At 40.0% G+C, this 14108-nt stretch overlaps 1 long non-coding RNA gene across 2 annotated transcripts in view; it reads left to right on the plus strand.

Moving 5' to 3' along the window:
• Window positions 1–460: 460 nt before the first annotated feature.
• The window catches only part of LOC110017124 (uncharacterized), a 41316-nt gene continuing 27668 nt past the window's right edge, over window positions 461–14108 (plus strand). For both annotated transcript variants that reach the window (XR_013650956.1, XR_002292434.2), the window contains exon 1: window positions 461–535. This is a non-coding gene — a long non-coding RNA (uncharacterized LOC110017124). The remainder of the gene's footprint in view (window positions 536–14108) is intronic.

Consider the following 14108-nt stretch of genomic DNA (forward strand, 5'->3'; position numbering starts at 1 on the left):
AAGTCATCAAAGCCAGCAAGAAATCAGACGTAATCTTTAATGTACATAAACTGATGAGTTTTTGTTTTCTTTTTTTGTTGAAAATACAACACTAATCAGAAATAGTTTATCTTTTATAGCCGCAATCATTCTGCCACTTGAAGTAATGGATCAAATAATAGCTTTAAAAAAAAATATTTTGTATACAGTATGTTCTGATTTTTCTTGATGTACCTTTAAAATCCAAAACATTGAAGGACTCAAAAGTTTCCTTCCTTTCAATTTTTGATCCAACTTTGAATAAACTGAATTAATCTACTGCTAAGTTTGGATGACATTTTCAATAAAATAATAAATATTAGACACAAACTGTGCTGTTTTATGAGCCCAGTTTTCTGTAGTGGTAAAAAAAAAAAGAGCTAGGCAAAGTTTTGCTGTTTATAAAGGCTCCCTTACATTTTTTTATATGAAAATTTACGAGGGAACATTGAACGCAGCACAGACTAATCAGTAGATTGCAAACACCTGGGATTTTTAAAACCAGCAAGAAGTGAAGGTGAGTAATGATTTTTATTACATGTTTGAATGAAGTTACGAAAAATGATCAATACTTTTCAAGATTTCAACAAAGAAATACAATTTTAAAAAGTACTTATATGGCCTCAGCCTACTGCAAATGTCCAATGTATGTTCTCAATTAACATAAAAACTATGACTTCAACTAGCAAATAATTGAGGTACAGCATTTTCTAATGAACCTTCCCAAACAAGCTGACACTCAAACTGTTTTGAGTTACTTTTTTTTGGGTTTTATTATGATATAGAAAAACAAGGCTTAGTCAGACTTGGTCATCCATGTATGAGTTTAAGGCAGTAGGTAGATGTAGATTGGATTTAGCATGGTAAACAGCAGGAAGAGGTAGCATAAAAATGGGAAAAAGCACCCAAAAAAATCACCAGAAAGTATGATTTATTTTGTTTGTCCAAGCCAGTGATTTTGACACAAGATATCTTATAGTATGATTTAAAAATCTAGGAACAAGGAATTCCAAGTAGTGACAAAAGGGGAAAACAGGCTAACATTTACTTCAAATTGAACGTCATACATTCCAATAATACGTATTTTTAGTTGTTGCTAGTTCTAAGAAAATGGTTTGTAGTCTGCAATTTTTTAATGCACCTAATTGTAGTTTAATTTGATTACAGTGACAGAAAAGGAGTGCAAGAACAGCATAGAATACTGTCTTAGAACTAATTGTCCCATTTTAATAAATCCTCATAAAATATAAAATTAGAACTTATCCTTAGAACCTACATCTAAATTTTATTTTCAAAATAATGAAAATGAATTCCAGTCTATCATAACATCCTTAAAATTGAACCAAAAGTTACAGTGTAATTTGAGTTTTTTTTGTCTTAAATCAAAATGTTGTATCTAAAGTATAAAGCAAAGATTATTTTGACATATTTTAATAAAATAATCCTTTTTTTCTCTCAACTATGCTGATTTAGGGAAAAGTTTTAAGAGAAGTTCAGTCAACTTAAAACTGGTTAAAATATCATAAATGACTAAAAAAAATAGAAGGTTTGAAATCTTTGCAAGGATCAACAAGTATCATCAAGTTACTCTATAATTGTGTAGACATAACACTTTTTACTCAGGCAATATTATTCTTGTAAATTATAAATGTTCAGTTATTCTCATGGTCTAAAAGACTATAAATGTTGCTAGTTTGATGCAAATACCGGCAAATTTAACCTTAATCAATTAATCTTGACATTTTTCAACATCATTTTTAACAACATAAAGTTATATGCACCAATAAATGCCTAACAAATGCATCTGGCGTCACCCTGATTGATATAAGTTGATGTTCACAGAAGAGAGGGGGAATGGAATATTTTCAATCCTTTACAGAATGGCACTGGTTTTGCAATAAAAGGAGAAACAATACTTGTTGGCACTCTGGCCGACTGCATGTGGTTCCATGGGTCACACAGCAGCAGTTTGGTTTTACAGAAACCCCCCTTTTCTTCTCATTCAGCATGTTTTTATGTTGTGTTTCATTGGGTAATAATGAGTGGGGATGTAAATGTTGTCAGCATCAGTTTATATTTGATACAAACTGACTTACTGCATCACTCCTGTTATTCCCATGATGCTCTTTTCTCTTTCAGCTTTTATATACTATGTTTGTGTCTCCTGAACCAACATTTTTTACTTCAGTGAACGTCATACACAAGTACAATTTTTTCAACCTTTTTACACATCAATGGATTTATGTTTAAGATTTAGTTTGTCGTGGCAAACAAAGCAGAGGGCAGAAAAGGTTGGTAAATAACGAAAAGCTGAATTCTTTCCCCCCACTCTGCCTAGTTATGTTCATTTAATTGCTTTTTTATCTTAATCTTAAATTCTAAAACATCAAATTAAGGTCTAAATGTGACCAGTAAAGTGCAGAAATGTTCCTGAAGAAGGGATTTTGTAGTAGACATTTGGGGTGTGTCCGGTAGGATGGCTATTTTGCCCCACTAGGGGGCATTACAGCATTGTGTTTCCACTCGGCCTCTATCAACTTTCCAGTTTTCAACACTTCTAAACCTCTTGTCACTTTTGTGCATCAAACAAAACCCCTTCCATAAAGGCAGGGCTCAGAGAAACAAGAGTTAGCGGGTGGAGTTGTCTGCTGAAGCATAAAAACAGATGAAACACATTTTTCTTTTTCCCTGCACATAGGCGTGGAGTGGAGGAGGTATCAGCAAGACGCATATTGAAATTGGATAAATAATGCCTATTACACGACTTCTTTCGGCAGTGCTGTAAACAGTATCAGTTTTTTTTATTTTTTTGCATTTCCATCCTCTGGTTTCCCCTTGTTTTTGCAGGTATTCACTTTTTTCCAAACATTTTTACCCCCTGCGTTGGAAAATTTCAACCCAGAGTCAGGCTCCATGTGAACACGTTGCTGCCTGTGTGCTTTTGTCGCCTGCTGCAGCCATATTGTTTTCTTTAAACCTACAACAAATGCTATCAGCTTCGCTCACCTGCAACAAATCAATATCATGCAAGAAGGGAGCCCGGGCTGATACGCCGACAGTATCACAGGGATTAGAATGATAGAAAAAACCCACAAAATGTGACCCGCGTTACTGCCTTAACCAAGCATACGGCTTTTATAAGGTTTTTAAAAAGACTTATGCTCAGAAATCGATGCTTATGATACTTTTGAATGTTTTATTTTTCGTGTTTAACGCTGTAATAACATTTATTAACATTGTCCAGCTGACATAAACCAATGGAGAGATCCATTTATAATCAGAAGAAGTCTCTAAATATGCATTAGATTCAGAATTCTGGGTGTCTTTTGTCATGTAAAACAGAAGAAGCCCAGTTATCTGCAATTTGTCATCTACCCTTTGCAGATGTATATAAATAAGGTAAAAATAGAAGTAATAAATGTAGTAAGTAAAAAAAAAAGATGAAGTACAGTTAAGAAAACAGAGAATGCAATAAATGCAAATGCAAACTAGAAATAAAAGCAGAAATGCAATCAACAGTAATCTAGCGCTTTAAGGTGACTGTGTGCAATGAGAAACACGATTATGCAAGTTGAAGTAGAAATTCAATTCAATCCCTTTTTATTTATATAGCTCCATATTACTTCAATAGTCGTCTCAATGGACTTCATACCGGTAATTGTATGATTTAAAATGAAATCATAAAGAACATGAAGTCATAGAATTCAATAGGTAATTGTTAAACTAAACAAAACTAAACGGACTAAGCTAAACTGGTCATCCCTGCCCATTTTAGACCCTCCTGCAAACATGTTTAAAAGGAAACTATAGTAAAGTAATTTGATGTATTTACCATCACAATGCTCATTATAAACATAATCTAGGACCCTTAAAAAGTAAGCACACTATTTTTGTGTTAACTATTGTAATTGTTGGACTTTTTAAGGTGTTATCAAATATGAATTTTTTTCTGAATCAACAATTTAGCGTCGTAGAGTAAACTGGTGGCTTAATAAAAACTGCATCAAAAAGCCTTCATTCTCCTTGTAAATAGCTTTTTTGTTGAAAGCCTGTTTTCTTTTTGAATAGCTTGTTTTCATAAATGAGTACGGACTTATTGTATATTTTTAGTATATGATTCCTTTTCAATGATCTTTAGATCATTTTGGTTGAATGGGTAGTTTAATATATTACTATGAATAATCATGATTTTATGTTTGGAACATCTATTTGCAAAGAAAACTGCTGATTGCTTGTTGCATTTTTTAGAATTGATTTATGTCTTTCAAATCAAATTCTTTGTTTTTCTTGTGTTGGGAATGTTGGAGTTTCAAACAAGCCAAAGAGGAATTGTGTTTCAGAGACTTTATTTGTGGCAATGAAACAGAAATAAACCCTCCAGGGATACTAAAGTTTGGAGTGTCAGGACATAAAGTTTGTCGCCCATTACCAGGTTTTAAATCAAGTAGATGTAAACTGAGACGAACCTGTGTCGACATTTGAGGCGTTTATTTATCCAGCAACAATAGGAGAGCTGAAGCTTTCTTTAAATGTGTACGTCTTTCCCAGCGTTGCTTCTTTGCTCCACAAAATCCTTTTTTTTTTCCTCCCAAGAGTTGAAGCAACGTTTCAGTCGAGATGATGTCTTTGAACAGCCACTCTTTTTCGGCCTTTTGTTTGTGTTTTTAGACGATTGGATGATTCAGTTTCAGACTTCTGCTGATCTCACGTTTGACCCTAGAGTGCCCTTCAGCTCAAAGATGTTTGCAGTCAGTTCTGCGGCTACAAGAGGAGCAGGTTCTGTGCTTAGAGTGCTCCCACCCACATTTTCTAGACGAACAGTTTGTGCTTTTAGTATCTGACGTACAGCATGATGCATTGTGGGCCAACCATTTCTACTTGTGTAATCTGACCTAGGACGATTTCTAGATGCAAACGTTAAAAACCAGAGCCTCCAACTTACCCCCTTCCTTATATAACCTCATATTAGGGTGAGGGGGTGGGGGGTCTAGCCTGCGATGCGCCTTGGGGGGGGGGGGCTACTTGGGAGTGGCCCCCCTCCTATGGTTGCCGTATGGAGTGGGCCCCCCCTCTTTCGGTTTTATTTGCACCTTAGACATGTAGGGTCCTTGGTAGGGGGGGTGCTTGGACATCACTGCAAGCAAGCAGCAGATGTCCTCCTGGCACCCTACCCGCCAATTTTAACCGCACCTTAGACATTTAGGGCCCCTTGGTGTGGAGGGTGAGGGGACATCACTGTGAGTAATCAGGAGATGTCCCCTTAGTGCCCTACTCGCCAATTTTAACTGCACCCCCCTTAGTACACACACCCCTCCCCCTTCAATATATACATTCAAACATAAACACACACACATGCACACAAACACCCTCTCAAACACCCATACACGCACACACATTTTACAAGGAAGGTGGGACCTGGGTCCATCTGTCCCCTACCCCTTCCCTGGTGGGGGGTGCGGGCCCCTTGGCGATGGCGGCCGTGTCCCTTGGGTGCCGGCTCCCTGGGCCCGGCGGTGCTCTCTCCGCACGGTGGGGGGGTTCATATTACACCTGAGCCGGGGGTGTTCGTGTCCCTGGGGGGTGGGTCCTGGTCCTTGCCCCTGGGCGCTGGGCCCCGCCAAACTTCCAACATGGCCGAGCCTGGTCGGGCCATATTTATAACATCCCTTGTGGGCCGCCCTTTTTTCCCCGGGGTTCCCCCCTCCTGGGCGGGGGCGGCGGGCCCCTGCCTTGCTCCTACCTGGACCAACCGTGGGCCGGGTGGGTGGCTGCCTGGAGTGCGGAGCGGGTCTCCCTTGGGGGGTCCTGGCTCGTACCTGGGGTCGGGGCGGGGGGATGCCCGGAACTCCTGGGTGGTGGTGGGGTGCTCGTCTGGGGCTGTGGGCGTCCCTCTCCGGTGGGGCCCTGCGTTGGGCTCTTCCGGCGCGGCGGGGGGCTGCTTTCCTGGCTGGGCTGGGGCGGCGCTCTCTTTCCCTCTGCGCCTCCCTGCTCTCTGGCTCTGGGGGCCTCGCGGCGGTCCTGCTGGCCCTGGCCTGGGTGGCGGTCTTGGTCGCCCGGGGGGCGGTTGTTCCCTGCCTGTTCCCGTGTGGCGTTGGGGGGGCTCCGGCTGCCGCTGCTGCTGCGGCGGGGGTATGGGTGTGGGGGTGGCTGGGCGCTCCTCCTCCTTTTCACATTCCACCATCCATTTTAGAAGAACATAAACACTCACCTGAGCACAGGTGTTAGCTCACCTTTGCACTAATAGTTTGCATGATTGAATGAATGAAAGATTTCACACTAGTTGGTTTAAAGGCATAGGTATGCGTTCGTGAACACTATCTGTTTTGTGTGCATGTTGACATGTGGACATTTTTGCGGCTAGCAGGTGTGTTGATAATATTTGAGTGTGTGTGAACAGGCCCCGCCCTTTTTGTACTACATTTGAACCGTACCGTAACGATAAACAACCAGTAAACCTGTCTGCTCTATGCTGCTTCATGGTCTTACCCCCCTTCCCCTCCTATTATCACCCTCCTACCCCCCCCTCTCTCTAACGTCCCTCTCTCTTCTTCCCCTCTTTCCTTTTCCGTCCGGTCCAACACCAAAGATTTTCAAACATGATTGAAATTAATAAATTTTGGCCTCAATTACAAAAGGGGTTTATTCAGACATACCTTTGGTTTGTCTGAAGATGAATAACCCCTCTTGTTAAAATAAAATATGTCCAACACAAGAGGCCCTCAGCTCTCATCTGTTTGCCTAGCTGTTGGACAGGACAAGTTAAAAAAAAAAAAAAAAAAAAAAAAAAAAAAACCAGAGCCTTTCTTCTGGTACTCCTTCCAAATGACCATACTCGTGTAGTGTCCACAGGAGTCCTGGAGTGCAAGGATCATTTTGTTTTTGCAATTCTTCTTTCTTACTCCGCCTTTGAGCAAAAATGCCACCCCTACCACATACTAAAGACACACCCGCCTGGAATCCAGTGAAAATGAGTTTTTGACGTAATAATGACATCACAGAGGGCCAAACCGTAAAAAACATAAATACCTCTAATAAAATAGATCAAAATCTACGACCAAAACCAAAACGTACGTGTCGGGAATATCCGCAGGAAGTTTCAAAATATGATGGGATGATCTCAGGACCAATGGGTTTCCCACAATATGGAAAAAGAAATATTTTTTTCCCTTCACACATACACACCACAGGGTTAAGTCTACAATCACAAGTAAAGTTTGGTTGACCTTTGACCTTGGGAAGATGCCGCAATCTACAGTGTTCCAAAAAAAAAAGAAAAGACCTTTAGTAGCAGCTACACATGTAAACTCCTCCTAGAGATTCCCATCCATCATCTCCTAACTCCTCAAGCATCATTGGGAAGCTACTTGGAAAAAATGTTGGAGTTATAAGTTGTAGATTTTGAACTGCGTTGGAGTGGCGAGCTCACAAAAGTGGCATTTCCCTGTTGCTTGAACATTTTTTACTAGAAAGTTGTGAAAATTAAAAAAATAAATCTTTAGCTCATGCTGAACAAAATGATATACAACATGACCATATTAGAAATGTAGGCGTGCTTAATAAAGAACCTCAGTTGTCAAGGAAATCCAAAAGTTCACTTTTGCAGATTCTTTTAAAAATGATATAGTACTGTTCGTCATCCTCAGGTGAACAAAGCATACAATGGTTGCTATGGAGATTAAACCAACAGAAAAAAAATAAGTTTTCTTTCCCATCAATTTGTCACGTACAGCTTTGACCAGGGTGGCCGAAGTAGAGGAGGAGAGCGAGGCGTGTAGCAGCTCCTTAGCCAATGAGGGCAGGTCAAACGGTGGTGGCAAGGGTGGGGCCGGGTAGCATCTACGGGACATACAACGCCGCTCGCAGCTTTAATATTGTGATTGTTTCTTCTCAGAAGAGAAGTACTTAATTCAGCAAATAAGACCGACCAAAAAAAGTATCTTAAGGTTGTTTTTATCTTATTTTTAAACCTCATATTACTTTGACTATTGATGTGAACTTGCTGCGGTCTGCTCCAGATCATCAAGCTGCTCCGACTTTTATTTTGAAAAGGACCAGATTGTTGTTTTTGTGGTAAAACCTGAGATTTAAACGCAACACATGTTCTTTGCTTGTTCCTTGGTGGCAGCATCATCCCTAGAAAATGTTCCAGATGAGATAGTGATAGCGGGTTGAAGCTTGCAGGAAAGAGGATTGTTGCTTGTGCCTGGGGGATGAAACGGGGCATGATGCATTGCATCATGGTAAACAGAGGAGCAATGCTTTTCGCTGTCTCCTTGGAAACATTCCTGCACCACAACTTGTAGGCAGTTTGTCAGGGATTTAGGTGGAAATACGAGCATCTTTATGTAAGGTGCGCAAAACCTTCTGTAAAACTCTGATTTTATCCATGTTAACGCCCCACTTTAAACATGGCACCTTTTCTGCATGCTCTATTGTGCAGATGTGCAGAAAAGCAAAAAGTCCAGAGTTTTAGAAGGAAACAGCACCAAATATCTCTTCATGGAGTCCAACTTCGACGATATCTCTCCTGTAGTCATTTAAGTGGCGTTTGAGCTTTTGCTATTAGTTGAACTCCCACAGAGTAGAAAGCGCCTTATCTCTGGCTCGTGTTTATTCAGACCCTGGGTACTTGTCATTTGTATTCTCTAACTTCCAGTCTTTGTGTATTTGTAGGAACCGCTTTGGGTGAAATAATCACCCCATTGCACGGTTCTCACAGTTTCAATTTTGCTGTCTCCAGCAGAAATATTGTTATTATTATATGAAGAAGATGTTATTTGGTGTAATTTTATACCTTTTTTTAAAAATTTACACTCTTGGAAATACAACAATTTGGCTTTGCAGTTTTTTTGTAGATGAACAATCAAAGTTCGGAAACTGTCTTGTTTTTATGCCTTTTGCTCTGTGATATTTAAGATTTTTAAATCTCAGTGTTCATCTAGGGGGAAGAGAAGACCCAGTTATCATAATCATGTATATCATAAACAGCTAAATTCTCATTAAGCCCCATCATGCTGGATGGTAAATTAAATATATATGATCCTGTGATTAATGATCCTGGCTATTTATTTTTTTAAAACAGCCGTGTTATTTGTGCAACGCTCTCTGCTTGGAGATGAGCAGTCTGAACATCACTGTAAGCAATTATGCAAAATGGCAGCGTTTTAGGAGTAAAGATTTATGCTACGTTCACACGAGGCGTGTGACGCAATTAGCCCATGGCACTCACATTGAAATGTCAGTACCTGATACCAGCACATGTTCAAACTGTTGAATCATGCTCCAGGCCTTTTCCTTCACAGTTCTATTCCAATATATGAAAAACTTGGTGTCTTATAATTATGCCGGGTATAAATTGCAATTTTTGATTTCTCCTTCATGATCAATTTTCAAATGGTCGGTTAAAGAAACGCCTTCCAAACGTCACTACCCAATCCAAGTCCCTGATTGGTCAAAGTTTGACCTGGTTTAACCTTCAATGTGTGTTCCATGGCATTTGGTCTGCGGAGCCCAAAAAGGGTTTGAAAAATGTGTGTAGTTTGCGTGACTGTCAGTTTTGAACATTAAAGCCCGAAACGCACGTTTACATCATTGGCTGTATAAGAGAACTGGACTGAGCGAGTGTGACGTCACACCGGCTCCAGCATAATGAAGTTGATTCAGTCGCCATTTTTCTGGATGCTGCCATTTGGTCCGTGTTGGTCTGAGTCATTGTTTCTATGGCAACTACTGTTGCCAATCAGGAGTGAGCTTGTTGAAAGTCCACACCCCTTCCACTAAAAGCGAGCTCAGGGGAATCTGTTAATCTAACGGCTGGCCCCTCATGCTTTTATTGAGGCATCTGATTGGTCCGTTTACAACCTAAATAACTTGTGAAGAAAAAATATCAAGAAAAAAAAAAGAGGATTAGCAAAGACATGTGAAAAAGGTATCAGAGTAATTGTTATTCAGACAAATATGACTGTTTATTTCTCTAGAAGTCTGTGGGGTTTTGGCTTCTTGAATCAGCCGGTACTTCCTGTTTGGAACGCGAGGGGGGAGGGATCTCTTATACATTATCATTGGAAGCACCTTACCGAGGGCGGTGTGAACATAGCATTACAGTGGTGACTTGAACGTAAAAAAACACAAATAATTTACAGATTGAAAAAAGGGTTTTTTGACAATTTTAGATTGAAGGAATTGAATTGGATTGAAGTGAATATTTATGAGAGTGAAGCACAATTGTCCATATCTAATCCTCGTTGGCTGCGGTTTGACTTACAACGCTCACTCTGCTCACTGAGCTGTGCACATGCTCCGTCCTCTTCGTCCTTACAACAATAATACCGTGCAGCCTGGGGTTCACACCCACCGGTGGAAGTGAGTGGTAAATATTCTTTGACATTTGACAAAACCTTGCAGACAGCCAAACACGTGCGCTCACTGAGATGGATCGCAACCCTCTCCCAAATCCTGTCATCAAATTAATTCATTTTAGATTTCACAAATATGACCTGTGATTGCTGGTTGTCAGTGGGGGTATGAGGGGTGGGGGGTGGGTCAGCCGGCGTCTGATACATGAAATGATAGGGAGAGTGCAGTGCGTTCCCATTATCTTGTCCCATGCATTGTAATTATCACCGCTGCTCTTTCTGCACCAATGCGCCCATCTCTCCTCGCCATTGTAATCGTGATTGACTGGTATGGCGGCCAAAACAGTGCAGTCTGAAAAGGCATCAGACTCAAATCTCATAACTGCCCTGCCATTTGATCTCCTCCTCCTCCTCCTTCACACCGACTGCTCCTCCATGCATCTGTCCTCGTCCTTTTTTTCTTCTTTTCTCTCCTCTGTTCAGGCTGAGGGGAAGCGGCAGCCGACAAACAAAACGTGCTTGTACACGCGTGCAGATTCGACATGCTAAAAGCGCATTGTTCAGTGTTTTCTCATTCACTGTGAATAAGTGTAATTACGTTTCATGTTCCACTCATACATCAATCCATAGTACATGATCCAAGTACTTTAAAACTCATTTTTCTTTTAAAAAAACAACAACAACAAGTTTTGCAGATTTATTTGCAAATATTTGAGTCAAAACTGAAGAAAAATGGTCTATAAACCATTTGTGGATATATTTTTGGCTGTGCAGACACATATACGGATCCCCTTTAGTGGAATATTATGCCCTTTAGTTTTCTTGGTGCTTTGAAAGGTCGGAGTTTTTCCTTGCGACAGGTCTGAATGATACACCTTGTCAGGGAGGGAAGTTCATCAGCAGCCACTGAGAGTGCCATCGATTGAGCTGCCCTGAGCCCAGTCAGGTAATGGATTGGATTTGTCCTCCTTTGGATAAGGGTTTGTGTATAGGTGTGCACACGCAGAGACACGCATGACATCCCTCGCACACCCCTGTGTCTGTTGCAGCCGTGCCCCTCCACACAAAATCTGACGGTGCAACGCAAATTTTACACTTTGTGTTTGCGTACACAACACACGCTGCCGGCATGTCTGGAAACTCGTTACATTCAGCGGACTTTGTGACAGTTTGGAATCAGGTGCAGTGATTTATTGACAGCAGCTGCATGGATATAGAAGAAAAAAAGACAAGGAGATAGTGTTTTGATAGTCATCAGGACATTTGTCAGACATCTGTCTGCGCTTAGTTTGCGTCTGAAAGATGAGTATTATAAAATCCATATTTTTGTGAAAGAATTTGACTCAAAAAAACAGTTGAAATGATTTCCTAGCTCCAACGAATCACACTCTTCTCTGGGCTCATGGTAGTTTAGCTTTCATTAAAAACAAAAATATTTAGAGAGGATTTTATGTTTTATTATAGTGTCAACGGTGCAGATTCAAACTTTTATAACAATTAAGCATTCTCTTTTTAAAGACGTACCTAAATCAGAGCTTTTTTAAGATCAACTTCAATGAAAATGACGTTTTTGGTATTTTTAAAGTCCTCTTGTGGCTTGTTTTCGCTTTTTTTTCTTTTTTGAAGATGGAGGACATAAATACAGAAAATTATGCTCAAAAATGTATTTCTGAGTATTTCTTTATTCAAATCATTGTGAATCAGGAGCAGATGAAAATATGCAGTTGAAAAGGAGTTTATTTGAGATGTAGAAAATACACCGGGCAGCAACTCTGTTCTAGACCAGGGATCTCCAACCTTAAACGCCCTTTTTCATCTATAGACAAATAGGAAAATGATTAGTTTTGCTGCTATTATTAAAAATATAATAAAAAAAACGTTTTTTGGCACAAACTAATCATGAAACAACATAGCTTTTTTAGTTGTTGACAGAGGTTTCTTTCAAAATAAGACAGTGTCACATAGGATCCTCTCAACGCAGAAATTGGTAGTGTAATGTCAGCAGTGACAGTAAAAAGCACTTCAGATTACTGTTTGCTATGCATTTCAGCCAGAAATAAGTCAATCAAACAAAAAATTAAATCGGAGCTTAGATAACGCATATCATATTTTTCAAACCACGAGTTGCACATAATATCCTTTTAATTTGTTCAAAAATAGAAAGCCCATTTTATAATCTGGGGCACCTTAATTCTGGTTGTGGTTACTGACCTCCGAGGTGGTACACGGCGCACAACACTCCGTCAGTGTTTTTTGTGACACAAACTGTTTGTGAATGAGTTAGATAAAGTTTGAGTTGGCCTACATTTTTTTAGCAACTTTTTACAGTAACATTTTAAAATTAAAAAACAAATTATTTTACTTTAATCAAAGAGCCACATGTGGCTCTGGAGCCGCAGGTTGCAGACCTAGAAAATTAATTTAAGCTACAATCATAGTTAAAATCCTGGTTTAAAAAAAACAAAAAAACACTGGAAATGCATATAGTATAGATCAAAAGAAAATCGGAGTGGGACTTTTGACAAAGTTCAGAATATACTGACATCTGCAATTGTTCAAAAATAATTGACATCAACTGTAAAAGTGTTTGGGTTTGTGTGGTCAGGTACATAGTGAGGCTTGAGTTGATCATTTCTTAAAAAAAATTGGAGTTGATGAACAAAAAAAAGAAAAACATTGCTTACTTTTAGATCCATTTACCTTCATAATGCAGATGCAGTGTCCCTTTGATGCTTTCAAGAATACAGATGGCTGTGGTCAAAGTTCTGGTTTTTGGTTCAGAACCTTGATGGCTCTTACTAATGACTCTGTGCGGCTGAAGCATCTGTTTATGTGAGCATAGCGGCTCGCCATGTGGAGAATATCATCTGCCGTATGGCCTACAGCATCAACTGAAGTCTCTGGCCTTAGGGTCAACGCATTCAATTAATCCAAAACAAAAACATCTTAAGAACTTCTGCCGCCTTTGTTTTGACCATGACCAATGGAAAGAGAGAGGCAGAAGTGTGAGTGGGGATCGGAACATCGTTCGCTGGAGAAATGTTGCATCGCTTCGTGACTGGAGGGATATTCATAGATGGGAGGTTTTATGGGTGCACTCAAGTTTCTGTAATGTCAAAGCCTCAGGGTTCTCATTTGTGCTAGGATGTAATGCCATTTTTAAGAACTCCTAATGGCTTTATGTAAAACTGTTAGGGCTGAAATGAATAGTTTTGTTATAGCTGTTTTTTTTTTATTCATTTCTTACTTCAAGTTACAAAATGGAAACTTAAAATTACTACTACTCCTGGTTCACTTAGGCTTCAAACTGTTACAGTCAAGGGCTCTTCGGGCACCTTTTCACTCAACGGAAAGAAAAAAGTCATGAGCAAATACAGGCAAATAGGCATAAAAGCTAATGAAGCACCCACGTAGCCGCTGTTGCGAGGTAATAAGTGTACTTAGCTTTAAGGGAAAGGACATCTCCAAAGGATTTTCAGTGTGTGCCCACTTCCCCAAGTGCTTAATCATGGTGCTTGATTATGAGCAGCCATTAGGATCCTGTGAGTCAGCCCCACTCTAACACTGTAAGGAATTATGGTGTGCTTGATTGAATTCAACATTCTCGCCCCTGGTTGACAAGAGCTTGCCAAAAGATGGCAAAAAGAAAACCAACAAAATAAGCCCACACAGGTCTCACTCTACTGGTGTATCACTTTGAGAAAACAGCCTTTGTTGAGGGGAACTTTTTCCAGA

Source organism: Oryzias latipes, chromosome 18 (assembly GCF_053564925.1).
Source record: "Oryzias latipes strain Hd-rR chromosome 18, Olatipes_Hd-rR_3.1".
NCBI lineage: Eukaryota > Metazoa > Chordata > Actinopteri > Beloniformes > Adrianichthyidae > Oryzias > Oryzias latipes.